The sequence below is a fragment of the Lepisosteus oculatus genome, chromosome 6, assembly GCF_040954835.1.
Source record: "Lepisosteus oculatus isolate fLepOcu1 chromosome 6, fLepOcu1.hap2, whole genome shotgun sequence".
NCBI classification, from domain to species: domain Eukaryota; kingdom Metazoa; phylum Chordata; class Actinopteri; order Semionotiformes; family Lepisosteidae; genus Lepisosteus; species Lepisosteus oculatus.
In genome coordinates, this window is record NC_090701.1 from 21,050,292 (window position 1) to 21,068,598 (window position 18,307).

General features: G+C 38.3%; 1 long non-coding RNA gene across 7 annotated transcripts in view; it reads left to right on the plus strand.

The window, feature by feature from the left end:
* The window catches only part of LOC138239402 (uncharacterized), a 90,221-nt gene that overhangs the window by 8,001 nt on the left and 63,913 nt on the right, over positions 1 to 18,307 (plus strand). For all 7 annotated transcript variants that reach the window (XR_011189875.1, XR_011189873.1, XR_011189871.1 and 4 more), the window contains one exon: positions 2,782 to 3,164. This is a non-coding gene — a long non-coding RNA (uncharacterized lncRNA). The remainder of the gene's footprint in view (positions 1 to 2,781; positions 3,165 to 18,307) is intronic.

Genomic DNA, 18,307 nt, shown 5'->3' on the forward strand with positions numbered 1-18,307 from the left:
AGAACTTCCCAACGTGTATGGTAGGTGGTAGAGGTTTTCCTCTGCAGAAGAATGGTTTTGTTGTGTTTTGTTTTACTTAGAAGGGTTTAAATTATTGTTATCAGAGCAATTAGGACAGTTTAGAGAAAATGTCTGCCAGTAATGTCTACCCTGTTGTTTTTAAGTGTTTTAATCTTTACATCTGTATGAATTACAAATGACCTCATTTCTGCTTTCCTGCTCATGTAGCACATTCTTATTTGCTCACAATTTTATGGTTGTGTCTATTTAGAGAAGGGTTTTGAATTCAAACATGTAAGACATTAGTCTGTTTGAATTCATGCGTATTTCTGTTTACTAGTATGGATTATTAATATGATGATTATGTGTGTCTTTCATCACCTAGCCAGCTTAGTTTTCCAAAGTAAGTTAAAATCACTGAGTACCTTGAGAATAACCCAGGAGCATTTCTCCTTCAGAGATTTATATTTGGGTATACAAATCTTGAAATCCCAGCACAAGCAGACCATAATACAGTATTCATCATCCGGAAGTGGAGGAGTGCTTCACTTAAGCATTTTTCAGAGCTGCTGGCTGACATCCTTCTGTAACTCATCTTCCAAAGTCCTCAGTCTCTCCAGTTTAAACTTTGAAGGTAGAAGTGCACAAGCCCTAACCACGATCCACTGCGTCTTCAAGACTTGGACACGGTCTGTGAGCTTCCCAGCTATACTGGACTGGTCCACTACTAATTGACTATGTTTTTGAAGTGTATTTAAATGATACTACTATTGTAATGTAAAACTTGTATTGTAATTGTAATATTGTATTGCTGCATTGGTCTATGTTTTTTTTTTAAACCTTTGTAACTTGCCTTTGGTAAGTCCATCAGCTAAGCAAGATAATAATAAGCAGTGTTATCATTGTACTGTAGTATTATTTAGCTAAGGAAGCAGAGCAATATGAGTACTTAAACATTTGTGTTGATACATGTGCTGATACTGGCAGTACACGGACTTGAAAGTGGCATACCTACCTTTGAACAGAAATTAATCATGACTTAAAGGATACTATCCAGAAAGGTTTGTATTTAGCACAGCCACACTGTTTATGGGAAATGGTAGGACACATATATATTAAGATTTGGACGGTGTTATATTAATGGTATTTATTTCTTTTTTAAACGTTTACATTAAAGTGTGTCCTCAGCTGACAGGCATAGGCAGTCCTATAATAAAGAGCTTTCAGCAGATAACATACAGTAGAAGGAGACAAGGAGCAATCAGAGAGATTTTACACAGACCATACTACACTGCCTTATACAGTAAATGCCCTGTGTTTTGCAGTTCTCTCACCATTGCAGTCTGTTTTTACAACTGCATAATTTCCTGGTGACATCAACTTTCCTACCTTACAGTGCTCATGCTTCCATACGCAGCTCTCATTTCTAAAGCATCCAGGGTATTTTTTTTTTCTGGCATTGTACACTGCTGGTGCTCACATTATCAATGTGGGAAATGGGCCAGGGAAGCACCAACAAATTCTTTGGAAAACGGGGAGTGGTTCTGATAAAAAAATAGAAAGATAAGCTTGACCTGTTATGGACCTTTTGACCGCAGAAAGAGACGTGTCACCCAGGCCTTATCAGGCAGGAGTGGGAATTGACTGCTACTTGAGCCACCCCCAAGATTCCATCCCACATATTTGCTCAACAGCTGTTCGGGATGCTTGCGCTTTGTGGAATTGCTTGCGAATGGAAAGAAAAGTGGATTTGATAGTCGTCCAACAGCACTGTCTTGTGATTTAGATGAAGAAAAAACTTTTTTAAGCATTAAGACTTAATGTCAATGTGTTCTACTTAACGAAATGTCTCATTTTTTATCCAAACAAAATATCTTTACTGTCTGTTTCTTGGTCAGGCGAAGTGTAATTATTGCTGACATTAGCCTCCTTGGACACATTGGAGAGTTCTGTGCAGCTAAGGCTTCATTCACAGAAAATGACAAACAGAAGTGATATTTTAGAGAAGTGTTTCTTTATCTTCCCTCTGTGCTTTAAATATTACTGAATAAATGTTTGCAGTGTGCTGTCTGTTTGAATATCCCTTAACTGTTTTAGCCAGATTTAATTATTCCTTTTGGAACTTGAATTTTGCTCATTAGTATCAGCTCCAAATGAGACTCAGAAAAAGAAATATGGCAATCAGGATAAGAGCACAAAAGAATACTGAACAATATTGACAATAAAGTTTCCGCTGTGACTGTTCATCAGTGAAAATGCACTACTGTTTTTGCTGAACACATTTTATTACAGATTACCTTTTAAAAATAGAGGCAGAAGTGACTGATTCCATCATTGTTTCAATTCCATAATTCATTCCGAAATTTAGAGAAAGGTGTTCTTTATTTCTGTTTTAAGTAATCATCTGTCTTTGGTCATCGGCTCCAAAGAGAACATGTTCTGTAAACTAAAGCTAGTTTGTTTGCAGTTTAATTTTAGAGAGCACGTATAACAGCTAAACCTTATAACCATAAGAGGTAAAGTGTTTTAACAGACTTATGAGCAGGACTATCATATATAGCGATCTTATCCAAAGCTTTAAGACCAATATATAGTTTTTTTACCAACTAAGCTAATTCATAATTTAATTCAACCACTGTTCCTTTGAATTCGTACTGTGGATAGACAAAGGGTGTAAATGGCTGGTTCAACAAAAAAAAAGTGTGTGTGCTTTGTTAGAGCTCTTTTGGTTGTTTTCAAAATGGAAGTTTCTCAAGGGCATTTTTTTATTCTTGTTTTCAGACGGCGACGAAGGCAGACTAGACGACGATTTGAGCTAGGAAGGCTCACATTCTGTGGAGGCTTTCATGGTTGCATACAGAATAAAAATCCACATGTTCCAAGTGGAAGGGATTTCCAAAACCTCCAAGGGATTAGTGGGAGTACAGTGAGCACTCAGAAGATGGCTTTGAAAACCCAGAGATGGAAACCTCTAGAAAGAGTTGCTCCTCTGAAGGAATTTTGCTAGGGGTGTGAAGCAGCTTTGATTTTAGCACTGTTCACCTCCCAGTCCAGCACCATGGGGATACCAATAACAAACGGCCCTTGGAACAAGCACGTGCCATTGTATTTCCTTGCTGGGGGATTTACAACAGAACTGTGGGCTTTCAAGCCTTTTGGCGCAGGTATGGATGACTTCTTATTGTTTCCTGGATTTTTACTATCTCTGGCCATGTTACCAAATACCGTATGTCTTGAAACAGGAACTGCAACCAAAAGAGTTTTCTTATTTTCAGATAATAAAAATGGAAGAAACATAAAGAACTTGTCTACTGTATATGCATTGTGCTACACTGAACCCTCTCTTACCCAAATTACTGTCAAATGCTATTTAAACGCATTGGATCATATTTTTATGGGATCTCAATAGCTCACACTGAGGTATAATGAAAGTAATTTATTTATGTGGTGGTTTGTGGGCAAAGAGACTGAAACTAAGCTGGTACTTGAGCATAAAACTCTAGAATATTTTTTCACAGGATTTTGTAAGAAGAACCACAAGTATCAGCTACTGGTAACGAAACATCCTGTGGCATAGCTTTTTTACCTATATTTCTATAGCTGTTTACCTAGTAGTGGCAGATAATATTCAACAGAGACAAGTTAAGAATACTCTACTGGGGCATCTAGTCTTGTTCTCAAAGAACCCAAATCCAGCAGATTTTCTAGGTCACTAGTAAATCAATGATTTCTGAAAATTTGAAACAATTAGTGATCAGCTAAACACAGGATCTGGTAAGTGAAGTAATTTAGAGATAATTTAGGACCACAGTTCTTTTCATATAACACATTACTTGCTTAATTCTTAAATATTAAACAGGTTTTCCCAATCTTAAGACACAGGTGACCTGTATTTGAACTATATAGTGACCTAACTGGATTAGGGCTCCTCAGGACCAGGGTAGGACACCTCTCACTTAGGATGTAAGAATCACATAAACAGAACCTTTATGATCCTGAATATCTAACAGAAGTGTTCATGATGCAAATGAAAAATAAAATAACCTTGCCAATCTAGCTGGGTCTGGACAGTCTCAGATGTGTTTATTTCTTGCTGCTATGCAGCATGGAAACTCATGTCCTGCAGCTTGAAGGTCAAGTAAGGGAGCCATTTCTTGATGGGTGGTCTGCACAAGACCCTTCAGCTGAGGCAGATGAGAAGGCAAAAGAATAGAACCTTAACTTCTTAGATATTGGAGCGTTCTGTGAACCTAGAGTGAGTGCATGTGCTGAACTGGGAACATAAAAAGAGTCTGGCTGATCTTCAAGAATCTTGGCCTGCACTCCTGAATGGATCCCACACACTGAATTCCCCCCAACGTAACACTCTCAGCTGCAAAGTGCCTGTGTTGTAGTTTGCTGTTCTGGCATTATCGTCCCCTGAAACATTGACAGGATTTGCTGGGAGTGTCCCCTATAGCCACTGTCGGTTTATACAAAAAAACACAGCAATTCATATTTTATTAGTATAACCTTAATGCAAAAAGAGAAATAAAAAACGCACCCCCAAAAATCATGAAGGTGCTGTCCGGAAAGATATAAATGGTAGAGCCAACTGTAGGGTAAAAAGAGATCCACTATAGATGAGTTGATGTCTGGATTTAAATTTATCTGTATTTGCTACATGGATCTTAATTGTTAATTTTATATCCAGACAGATGAAAGAAAGAGGAACTTTTTGTTCATGGACTGCCAGTGATTGGGGAGCTCTTATATATAATGGATCTTTGTTGAGCTAAGCATATTTGTCCTGATGAAGGCTTGTTTTATGAACTTTTGACATTAGCACCTATCTATTTTCTAACTGCTTCTTCCATTATCAGGAGAGCTGGAACCTGTCTCAGCAAGCAGCAGGCACAGGGTGGGATACACCCTGGATGGGATGCCAGTCCATCGCAGGGCACACACAGACACAAACATGCAAAAACACACTAGGGCCAGTCTTCATAGAAGCCAATTGACCTACCAGAATCTTTTTGGACTGCGGGAGGAAACTGGAGATGCCAGAAGTTCTCCCCACACAAACCTGGGGAGAACATACAAACTCCACACAGATAGGACCCAAGGTCCAGAATTGAACAGCAATACTAACCATTGTACCACCGTGCCACTCATTTTAACAATTGTTAGATATAATTTAGTTTGGAGTATAGAGCATGCATCCAGTTGACTCTTATATAAAAATAATTTTAAACACATAAAATTACTGAAGTAATGCATAAACAAAAATTAATGTTTTTGTAAGGACACAAACAAAATAAATGGAAGCTGTTTTCCTGTGTTAAGATCTTTGACCAAAACATCTTAATAGATCAAACGCACAATTCTGCTATTTCTTGATAGCTCTTCAGCATTTTCTGTTGTATTAAGGCAATTTTTAATTGACTTCAGAAGTGCTCTCAACAGAAAATGGTTTATGGCTAAACATAAATAATAGTGCTCAATAGAAATCTTGATACTTGGTGAGTTAAAAACAGTCTTCTGTAAATCCCTAACTGCACAGACTGGGGTGACTGGCTCCTACCACTGTCTTTGGCTGCTTTTTAAAATACTTTAGCAGACTGTTATTTTCAGGATACTAGAAGGCTGTTTTACTGTTCAACTTCTCTAAAAGTATTCTAAGAATATGAAAACATCACAATATACTATGTCACTCCATTTTCCTATATTCAGTGGTCCAGTTGATTTTTTTCTTAAATAAGTAGCAGTCATTCAAGATACATGGTTATGCTGCTAATTAAAAAAAGCTTTCAGTTTCTTAATAATATAAAACCAGTACTATAGTATTTTAAAATGTTACAATTTGATACATACTACAAAATGTAACTTAAAAATCTCAAAAAAAGTTGCATTAACTCTTAACATCTAATTTATTTTTAAATACGTTTGGTCTATGACGTTTTTGAGCACTAAAAACATAGGGTGTTATTAGATAATTATATATTCCGTTCAGCTGTGTGGTTTTAACCAATCAATGTAGGAGGAAAATAATTCCTTGTTAGAAACATGGGAGGCACAGTGGTGCAGTGGTGAGCATTGTTGCTTTGCTGCATTGGGGCCCTTTGTTAAGTTCCTCGGGTGCTATCTGTGTGGAGTTTGCATGTTCTCCACCCTTCTCATGGGTTTCCTCCAGCTGCTGTGTTTTCCCTTCCACAGTCCACAGGCGTACTGGTAAGTTAATTGGCATCTGGGAAAGTTGGCCCAGCTGTGAGTGTCGGTGAGTTTGTTTCTGCGTGTGTGCCCTGTGATGGACAGGTAGGTGCCTTGTACCCATTGCATGTTGCATGTAGGCTCTGTCTCCCCCAGTGACCCTGTACTGGATAAAGCAATGGGTGAATGTTAGAAATGTGACCCTGTGCCTGATTGTCTTTAATAGTTATATGTGATGTTAAACATTATTAAGGTGAACAACAATTGTGTAATAAAATTAAAGTTGCATAATAGTGAGTGAAAAAAATGTGTGTGGGTGGGGAAGAGTTTATAACTGGCTCCCACTGTGCTCAACATAAGTGGGCCTGTGCCCTTTGGGTAGACACCTGTGTTTACTTACTTTGCCATTGTGAAATTAAAGTTGTGTGCCGCCTTTGCATGTTTTCGTGTTAGTACTGACTTCACGACAGTATTAACTCGCTTTCAATGAATGCACAAAACAGCAGCTACACACAGAAGATAGAACTGAACTGGTGAGCGTGTGGGAGTCAGGAATGCGCAATTGGTTGTTCAGTAGCTTCTGCACAATGGGCACTCTGCTAAATGCTGGGATATTAAATAATTGACTTGAGATGAAAGCATATTTTTATCTGCATGCATTCTTTCAATACGTTTTTCATTCTAGAGAGTTGGCTGTAACATTCACTCCAAGGTTTTTGTAGTTACAATATTGCAGCTTTATTGAAAAAGAAAAAAAAAACATAAAGGAGTGTAAAGTAAGGAATTTTAACAATGTTCCCATTCCTTGTGTAGTCACTCACTACCTGTGTCCAGATTCAACATTTCTTTAGGAGGATTTCTTCCCTTGAGGGGGTAAATACACACATACATACCCCTGATGAAATAGGAACAGAAACGCTAAAATTAGATGAGCTCTTCTGAAACAAGAAAATGTAACTTTGCTCAGTGACTGCACAGTGGTACAGTGGTAAGCATTGCTGCCTTTCATCGCAATACACTTTAGAATACTTTTAGATTACTTTTAGATGGGTTTAATTCTGGGCCTGGGATGCTATCTGTGTGCAGTTTGTACATTCTTCCCATGTTTGTGTGGGTTTCCTCTGGTGCTCCCATCTCTTCCCACAGTCCAGAATCCTACCGTTAGTTTAATAGGCTTTCGAGAAAATTGACCCTTGGTGTGAGTTGCTGTGTTTGTGTCTCTGTGTGCCCTGCGATTGACTGGCGTCATGCCTTGGGTGTATCCAGGCTTTGTGCCAGTTGCTTGCCTGAGTAGGCACAGCTCCCCTGTGGCCCTGTATTGAACAAATTTCGAAAATGGATGAATGGACTTTGCTCTGTGAAATGTTATCACAATTACATTTAAATTTTTTTAAGCAAGACATATTGTGTTATATGAGGTTATTGTTCCTATTTCATTCCGGGTGAATACAGTAAATGTAGAATGAGGTATATAATACTGTGGGTATTCTCTTGGCTTCTTGTATATTTCTAATTTTTCTTTAACTAGTGTGAAAAAAAGGAATAGTGTGTGCGGATTACAGGCTCTCATTTCATCCTTCAAGAGAGATTATGGGATGAAAGAAAAAGGTTCCTCAAGGGATGATCAACAGGTTCCTGAGTACGAAACAGCCCACAGTGCTTGCAGTATAATTAAAATGGCAGTGGGTTTTTTAGATTTTTCTTCACAGTGTGTGGGGCTTTAAAAGGCAAGAAAGTAGCCATCAGTCCTTCTCAGTTTGTCATTTCTCTGCTTCCTGACACCGCAGTGGGCTGGTCACCATAAGTAAGAGTGGCTTGTGATGCCTGTGGTTGACTTGATGATTAGCTCTGGACTGTTTAGATTGCTATTTGAAATAGCTGCTGAGAGAAAGGCATTTGTGTTCTCAGGCTGCCTCTGGTGACCTTAGCGAATGTGCTTTGTATTCAGTGGATTAAAGGCAACTCTCCGCCGAGATTATAACTACAACGCTGAAAGCCCTGTTGCTGGTGGTTGATAACTACATGATGTTTACGTCAAAGACAGGCTTCAGAAAATCACAACGTGTCGGCACATTGCAGGAATATTACCACGGTGATGAACGGCTTTTCCTCATAGACTACCTCTAATCTGCTGGCGGCCTGCACAAACACATAGAGGCTGTGGGGAAGCCGACTCTCACTCCGGCGTTTCTGTTGTTCAGCCTGAATCCAAGTTAAAAGAAAAAAAAAACTCAGCAGCTATAAGATAAATAGCAGAAAAAAAGGTACAGGGTCTTTAAAATAAAAAAAAAAACCCACTATGTCTCTGTTGTCTGGACTGTCTGAACTTTGTGCCAGAGTGAGCGGTGTGTGTGGACAGTGTATTTGTTAATGATCAGGTGAGATTCTGTTATAGGCAGGCAGTACATCAAGAGGGACACGGAGAGAACTGACTGAAAAAAATCTGCTTTACTTGTCAAATTCTACTTTCGTCAGTTAACTTGTGATAGGATAAACACTAAAAGCTGTACACCTTGTCCATCTAAATTTTGAGGAAACATCAGTACCTTTGATTCTATAATGTTTCAATATGTTGCAAATATAGTATGCTAACGCTCATTTAAAGTGAATAAAAATAAACCAGGTATTATATAGATGTTAAATTTAAACTAGGCTGCTTGGAAGAATTTGGGAAAAATGTATTTTTGTCCAAGAAAACTTTCTTTTTGATTGTGAACAGTTACAGTATGAAAACATATCAGGAAGTTTGGAATAGTAGCACAGCAAGAACAGCACTCTAGCTACTGGTTGGTTGACTCATGATGTAGTTCTGAGTATCAATGTATCTATAAACTGCAGGTAATAAAACTTCTGAGGTTGTGGGTTTTTTAACTGGTTGTCTTGGCTGCTCCTTACCTAAGAGACAGGGAGCAGAGGAAAAGTCAGTGTGGGCTTTGGTGGTTAAAATCTCTTTTATTTTCCTAGCCCAGAGAGGGAGATATGCCTTCAGACATTGTCTTAAAATATGGATTTATCCATTTAACTCTCTGTCAATGAGTCTCTATCCAGTCATCCGTTTAAGGCCAAACCCAGGCAGAACTGCACTTTTGGAGTTTGTTTCGGTAACACAGGTATGGATTGATAGTTGGATATATTAATATTTCATTCAATGGCAAAGCAAGGCCCTACTGAAAACAAAACCATATATTTTATACATTTCCAAAAGAAGGCTGATGATGAAATCTAAATCTGTATTATAAGTGTTTTTTTTTCCATTTGCCATTGAAAATTCAGTTGCTGGTTGCAGTATCACACCAGCACACTTTCCTCTATGAAAACGGGTCATATCAAAATCACTTAGTTTTAATGAAATATATATCAGAAGTACTTACTTATAGGCTTACTGAACAGGCCTAATGCTGACAGCCCTCAGTAAGTTATGCATACAGATATTCCTCTTTGCTTTGTAGGAACTGGACAGGATCCCGTCATCAAGAAATATTTTGAAAAGGCCAACAAGCATTTATTCTGAGTGTCTCTGCAGCGGACATAATTTAAGTTTAAAAAATGTCTGAGTTTAGTTTAGTTGTGTTTACACATAATTTTCCTCTTTCCATCTGGCTGTGGCAACAATGGAGACACCAGAAAATTGAAATGTTTATTGCCCCTTTGATACCTGCCTTTTTAAAATTTCTGGCTTATGTCTGATTGTATTGTATGTGATAGTGGGTAATAAATCAAGGCTGTATCGTGCTTATTTGTAACAGCTGTGTAAGAAAATTATAGCAATGGTCCCATTCCACGTCTGTCTTTTTATTTAAGCTTTAGAACAAGAAACAGTTGGATAAAAGAGGTGATTAAAAAAATATCAGAATAGATTTACATCCTTAATACATGAATAGCCTGCCTCTCTATTTATTAAATGCACAAGTTGTACGGAACAAGTATTTACTGGAGCCACCATGTGGTTCATGTGTAGATTCCTATGACAAATATGTTGATCAGCAAAAATGTCTCATGAAATGGCATCTGGTTTGGCCGCTCTCACTGAAAACTGAAAGGAATTAAGCTGGGGTAATAAGCAATAGAGGTGAGCTGTCAAGACATTAGAAGTTATTGTGCACTGCATCCATAGCCTCCAGTAGAGTTAAATTAAATCTGTGTAACCTTGTGGGTGGTGACTGGGTGCCACGTACTGCCTGAGTCAGTCTGTGGTTCACTGACCAGACGCCGTTGCGGTTCTGCGTTGTGAACTGCTGCTCTTCTTGGCTCGCACATGGATGCAATTACTCATCGTATCAAGCTGTTTTCTCAGCTGCGGTATATCAGTCCGGCTACAGTGGATGGCATACTGCGTACAGTATTCAACTACAGTGTGACTGAGCTTACTGGTTTACCAGCCGGGGCTGAGCAGGCTGGAATCGAATATAAGGCGGTAGGAAGACGAAAGTGTACTGGAGCCCCTTTTGAGGCTAAATTAAAAAATATCATGAAAATGTCAAATAACTCCAAACAGAATGGAACAATAAATACACTTTATGGTTCGAAATAATATGAAGTCCAGTACTTCTGCTTCTGTGTTTTGAGTCTGGCGTGGAGGTCTTGATGGGACAGACTCAAACCTTCAGATGATGCAACATGAGGTTCTTCTTTATGCAAAGAGTGGTGGGAGTATGGAACAACTACTATACGTGTAGAGTTGCCCAATATTATTAATAATATTAAATGTTTTCTGTTGATTATCCCTGTAGTTTGTTGAGTCTATCCTGAATATGCATGCGGTTAAAGTGGAACTGGAATGCTAATTTAATAATTTGGGATTAGAATCAGCATTTCAAACCACAGTAAAAGTAAAATGTACACAAGTTTTACAACCTGTAAAACCTCCAGTTTACATCATGAAATAGACTAAATTTCCAGCTATGCGTAGCACCATTTTCTGCGATCCGCAACAAGGCAATGTATGGCTGAATGACATTGTTAACAAGCAATTTTGTTTTGCTTATAACCTCTTCTTTCAGTAGTAGCTCGTCAATACAGGATGGTATTTAATATCTTGAACTTGGAAGTGTGCTTTATAATTAAACAAACCCCTCACGAGCAACAGCCACTTCCTGTATGTCTAGTGCTTCTCTTCTAGGCAAGTACTGTAGTTGCCCTACTGTACATCCAGGTAGATCTGGTTTAAACTTGAGTATGATATTTAGCTTTTTGGGATGTTGTATTTAAAATTGTGAAAATATCACGAGACACATAATCTAGGCATGTGGTTAGTTATCCTTTGGCAGGTTTCCCAAGTCACTTAAGTACCCAGAGTGTCCTCCAGTTGCATGAAGCTTCTCTTTGGTAGGCTTGTTGAAACCCCAGAGGCATGTCAGTATATGTGACCTTATTAAAAGCAGCCTCTAGTGACAATCAGATGTCAAAACTGCTGAAGATGTGCCGTCTCTTCGAAGGAGAAAATGAATGAACTATTTTTTTTGTTTCGGTGATAATGATGGGGATTCTAACTGAAGTCAGGCGCAGTATCAGTGCATGGTGTGAGGGCCTCTTCTTTTACCTCTGCAAGCTCTCATCAGTCCTCAGTCCTCTCCTGTCACCCAGGCCCCGATCATCTGTCAGAACAGATTGCAGAAGTGTGCCGAGAGCTGCAGTGATGTTGTGATGTGCTCTTAGTTTCCCTGAGGGATGAACCTTTAGCTCTGGCAGCACACTAATCAAAAGCCCACATTTCAAATCATCCTGGAAGTTCTCACACGGAAGCCAGATTTGTAATGAAGGACAGTGACTGCTTTTCGGTATAGTGATAAATGCCCAATGAGGGCATACACCGAAAATGCTACTCATTTTGCTTGCACTAGGAGACCTCACCAAGGGTGAAAGTCTGTCAAGATTAGTATGTCATGTTCGTGTGGCAAATCGAATAACTTGTGTCATTTTTTTCCACCATTCTAGTGTTAAGGGGTTAAAAAGCATCCAGTGTTCCCCATTTCAGACCACATTCCCTATTCATGGTCTAATGCTTTTACAGTGTATAAGTGACCTGACTCCCTTTCGCTCTTCACTTTGATGGTGTGCAGGGGACACAATGGCTGGCTGCTAGCTGCTCTTCAGAAGCGCCGCGTGTCCCCAGGGAGGTTTTGATTGCCTCGCCGTTTCAATGTAAAGGAATAGGAGATTGCTTGCCATCTGGTGAAAATGATACTGGCACTGCTGATTCATATTGTTAAAAAGTGTTCTGTCCCACCGCCCCCCGCCCCCCCCCCCTTCACCCATAAAGACGATGATGGCCACAGGGTGTTTCTCCTGATAACTGTAACGCTAGCCTTTTTAAGAGCTCCATGTGTTCAGTCTGACAAGGAAAAAAAAAAACTGTAACCAAGCAAGACCTGTAAACTCCCACACACACGTATAGATTTTTGCTCTCTTTTCATCAGCTCCCTTGCTTTTCACTATTCACTCCTAAAATGTTCTATGTGTCTGCATAGATTTTCTGGTACAGTTTTTGGAAGTGTGTGGAAAATTATTATGACTTGGTTTAAGAACACGCATCGAAAATCCTAGTATCAAAAAGATAATGTTATCCGCTATTGTTGTGCTATACTGTAGTTCAGTATGGTGAGGCTGCTTCAGTCATAGTTGTAACATGGATGAGTGTTGTGACACCTAGAGCAGTTAATGGTGAAAGTAAAGGGAAACTTACTAGAAAGTATAAACTTAAACTTCAGATTTAGTGTGATTTTTTCAAGTGTGATGACACGTTTCAGACAGCAAGCTTAACCCCTGTATGTTTGTAATCAAGACACGTTGTCTTGAAAGAATGAAAAAAAGATAAGCGCTCTGGATTTTATTTCTGGCTCAACATTTGTTCTCACTATGTACAGTAACAGTAACATTTATGGTGTTATAGCAGCAAAAATAAACTATAGTGGAATAACACTCAGTAATCTCTTTAAACTAATCATACACATTGATAGCTGGCTCTGACATTAGGAAGTGAATGCAAAACAAGTCTAAAGGAAAAATCTTAACATCTTTCAGTCTACTTTTTGTCTCTCTTGTACTAATATACAGTGTTTTGGGGTTCACTCGCAGTATATGATTCACAACCCTACGAAAATGTGACATTGTAAATCAAGTTCTAAAGCCTCACCTCCTTTAGGATATGATTTACTAGGTGTCCAAATGAAGTGTAGTTTTAATGAAGAGGGTTTGACAGACTTGCTGGAAGAAGGGTTGGAGGGGATCTGGTCTTCTCAATGACCAGTATTCACTTATTCACAGGAACAGATGGACACAGAAGGTTAGTTCTTCTGTTCTCTTCCCAACCTTTGACATGTCACAGGCCTTTATGCAGTAACTGACTAGCTGCAATGTTGTTTGACATATGTGCAAATATTTTCTTTTTATTTTCTTTTAAAACCGGACCAATGTGAGAGTAAATGACTCATTCACAAAAGAAGCAAGAGAAATGAGAAACTTTTATTTAATTTTAAAAGGGATTGTGCCTTGAATTTGAAGAGAAATCCAAAATCGAGTCCCAAAGTTTTTTTATTTTATTTGAAGTGTAGGTCCTGAAACTAGTCTCTGCTTGAGACAACAGGGTTCAAATTGGTTCACGTTCCCTCTGAGACACAAAATGCATGGTTGCCCAGTCCTACTGAGTACAGGAATATTCCACCAGCATGAATGGCCTGCAAATTGAGGACTGCTGTACAATCTGTAAAATCTTGTCATCAGTAAAGATATGCAGATACAAGACAAGCGAAGAGGCAGGGTAATGCTCAGTGATCTGAATAACCACACTGTCTGCCTCCGAGTCCAGCTGGATATCATTAGTTTTTCAGGCGGCTATATAATATTGTGCAGCTTTGGTAGGGAAATCGTATCACATAATACCATATTGATAACACGTCATGCAGTAAATCTCCCTAACGAGTGGATCTGCAGTTAAGTGAAAGTCTAGTGTGGTTATTATCATTAGTAGTGCAGGTAATAACACAGTAGTACTGGTATTGTAGTTAATGCTCTGGTTGGATACAAAAGCAGTTACAAGAGACATAAAAGTGTTGCTGTTTATGCAATTAAAGCGACGCGGCAGCAAGACGACAGCGCTACTGGAGATGGTATTAAATCCACATGTGCAAGTCTACAGCAGCGCAGGAAGGAGATCGCTGTGTTCTCAGAGCCAGGGAAAGCAGAAACTGTAAAAAAAAAAGAAAAAATGAATTCTGTGGCTTTACTATGTCTAAAGATGTGTTGAACTCACTGGAAAAGCTCCCGGTCCCTCAGACTTCCAGGGTTGCCAGTTTGTCAATGGACTCATAGTTCCTGTTGTCAGAAGGTGCATAAAAAAGTAATTTAAGGACATCAGGCAGGTCTGTGTGATACTGTAGAGAAGCTGCTGCTTTCTAGTACTGCCTTGTGGCATGCTATGCATAATGCACATTTCTGTTTGTTGGCAGAGTGGGATTTTTCTTTTGGTTTTCTGCTCTTCAGGTGTTTGACACTTATTTATTAGTATTTGTCTTTTGCCGAGAAGAGATTTCTGTAATCCAGGGTCAATTCTAAATAGTTCCATATTCCACTAAAAGACTTGTTGTAACTTGTCTTTAAGATTCAGCACATTGACTGTTTGGCATTGGAGCCCATTTCTTTTCTGTTATTGCTTGTCAGCAATACACCAAACTAAATAAAGGCAGCTTTTTATCAGTACAAAATAAAACAAATATGATGACCCAGTTGCTGATTTATATATATTGCTTACAATTTATTTAAGTCTAGGGCAGTATAAATACATAAAAGGAATATTAAACAATTCCACATTTGTCATCCTCTACAATACATTTTAAATTACTTTTGCTTTGGATGGATGTGCTTTAAACTCCTGCTGTTTTTTGATGAGTATAGTAGTTATTATTGGCAGTTCATGAAATAATATGGAATCTAATCATTTTTTATCCATTTGTATTAACTCCTCCATATTCTCTTAAATTTAATGAATTGTTATTTATTTAAAACTTTTCACTGTTACTAGTGATTGTTAAATGCAACATTCCCTGAACAAAAGTAACTGCTTGAGGTCTCAATGCATTAATGTGGTTCTTGCTCTGATGCTTAGGAAAAGCAGCAAAAGAGAAGCAACAAATAGTCATTAGCGCTAAGTCTTGTTAATTATATATGTTGCTCTCAGATTAAGTGACTCAAGGGTGGCTAAAGTTTTTTTTTTAATAACGATAATGGAGGAGTTTCACAATGTGTTTAACCCACAGGTCTGACAGTGCCATTTTCTAACTTAATGAAAAACCTGGAATCCACACATCTAAGAAACTTAATATAGGTGTGTGCTTTAGTGAGCATTTTGGTTGTGTAAAATTAAAAGGTATTGTTTCTCTCCCGAGAGACGTTGTTAGTGATGTCAGTTCCCCACTGAATTTTGGAAGACAGTAAAAAAGCTGTATAACGTGCAAATACTGAGTCAGACTTTTTTTAAATGGGAACAGAAAGATTTACCTTAAGCGAGAGTATCAGTAACACAGTTTGAGTTTCTGTTTTGGCTTGTACTTTTCATCAAAAAAAAATTCTGTTGACAGAAAGAGTGAATACCTATCCCTGACTTGTTCAGGGAAGTGTGGAAACATTTTTCTGTGAAATCCTTGTTGTTGTGTGTGAAACTTCTGTCTATGTAGGGCTTTCTAGAAAAAATGTTTGGAAAGATTAGTACCCTGCCAATATAAAGTAGCAGCAAACAAGGTCAGATTCAGTGGAGGAACTGACCTTGAATTTTCTTTTTGCTTGTTTTTACAGTGCAAAGAACTTTCTATAATAAGTAGTAATATGAAATAGTGACATTTAAAATAATAATAAGCAGTTCAGTAGTTCAGTCCAACCCTCTTAAAGGTGGAGGCATGATTCATATAGCACGCTTTATTGAGTTAACTCACCTGGCTACGGAGAACGTTGGAGTTGTTGAAAACTCTACTTTAATAAAAGATTATCATAGAGCTGTTGAAATGATGAAGATGTGATGAAGTAAGGGATGTGAAAACGAAACACACAAGAAGTAAGCAAGAAGAGTGCTATTTACATGTAAGCAGGCGGAAGTGGGCTAGATTTAGGTTTGGCCTCCTCCTGAACTTCTGTTTAAAACTCCCATTAGTTTTGTGGGATGAAAGGACAGGTTGTTGCTTTACTAAAAAAGCCAAGCAATTAATTATTTAGACTGGTCAGCCTTGATACTTAGTAATCAATACTACCTTTTATCCATGTCTTCTTTCAGTAAGTTAGATTTTTCAATATATTGTCTTCAATAAACAAATAAAGACAAACAAATGCTTTTAAAGAAGCATACAGAATAAATTCTGCAGCACTTTTCTGTGAAAACATTTGACATAAAAGGCATACAATTACTCTTATTGTATTTTGTACACTGTTTTAAAATTCAAGAAGTGTCATAAGTATTTTTCCTGGTCCTTCATGAATGGCTGATAGAGAAAAAGTCCCTCATTACTAATGTCTTTAGGAACTTGAACTATGTCTGACTCAGCCAAGCAGTGAGGCCTTTCTTTTCAATTAGTTATGAAGCACAAGCTGTCACTGCCTTTCGGCAGCTTTAAGTAAAACGAACAACTGAGATCAGTTATGCCAGAGGACTCTTTTAGGGGATTTAAACTGATTAGAAATGTAATGGGAAGCATTAGCTTTTAGTGGATGATTTGCATGGTCACGCTAAGGAAACAGTTATACATTGTGTCATACAATTTGAAATTTAAAGGGACCCACCTGGTGAATACTAATTATGGAAATGATTTACACCAATAGATTCAATTCATTTTGAATCACTGTGTGGTTTCAAATGCCCACCCTTTCCATAAAATGTATCATCTCAGTCAGTAGATCTCCTGCACATTTTTGTATATCATAACTCCCTCCCCTTTCATTGGCATGGAAATCAATACAGGCTAGAAAATTCTCCAAGTGTTAAAACAAGTGTATCATTGCATCAGCAACAAGTGTGTAAGGTAGTTTTGTTTGCTAACCAAAGTTTTTAACACCATCCTTTTCTCATTTAAATTTGAACTTTCATGAAAAAGGAAAAAAACTGAATGAAAAAAAAAGATTGAAACACTTATTAGTCTTTTGAAGATGATCTTTAGATAGTGTTAAATAGTATTTACATTAACATTATAATCCATTTTGAGAAGGCATTGAAGCAGATGATTGATGTGAAACAATGCCTTACTGTAATAAGCTGAATTTCCAAATACTATAAATCCTCCAGCATTCAGGTTCTTCTTATTTTTGCCAAGGTAAGCTGATTGACAGCAATGCTCCTCCAGGTCTGGATTTTTATACAGCTGTGTTAAAAGCTTTTGAAGCATGAAAGGTTTTGTTTACAGGCTAGAATGCAGAGCTACGCATGAGGGGCAACATCATGACACCTTTGAGGGTTCATCCTACAGTATATTTCCGTGTTGGTAGAAATAAAGGTAGGTGAGGGCTAATTATTCTACTTGCCTACCAGCTCTGTGGAGTATGAAATGACTTTGCAGATGCAGCACCTGCGTTGAGAGGAGTTTCTGTAAAGCAGTGAGCCACAAGTCGCTGTTTAAATTGCCCCCGGCAGCTCTTTGCAGCACGGAACATCAAAGAGCGTGCCTTGGGGTAATGACTGTCATGAGTTGTGTAAAACAAGATTTAAACTACTTTTGTTCAGCACTGCAAACCAGTTACACACACAGGTGCATTAGCTAGACGGACACATTTACCGTGATGCCATTTGTTTAATTAGAGGCACATTTCAGGTAGTATAGGTAAGATGGTATCCTAACACTTGTTAGCCTTTCTGGCAGCTAAGAGATTACTAGCATCTGCTTTTCATGTTAGCAAGTAGCCAATAAGGGGAAAGCATGTCTCCCACTGGGCGGAATCTTTCCTAGTCCAGTTCTTTATCCCAATGTGGAGCAAATTATATAAACGATTTTATATAATTACTAAAGTGTTTGGCGGATGCTTTTATCCAAAAGCTTTCATCCAACGCACCTTACATTTACAGCCACTTGTAGAGCTGGAACAATACAGGTGGAGAATTGCTCAAGGGTACATGGTCTAGCTACTGTTCCACTCTGTTTCCCAAACT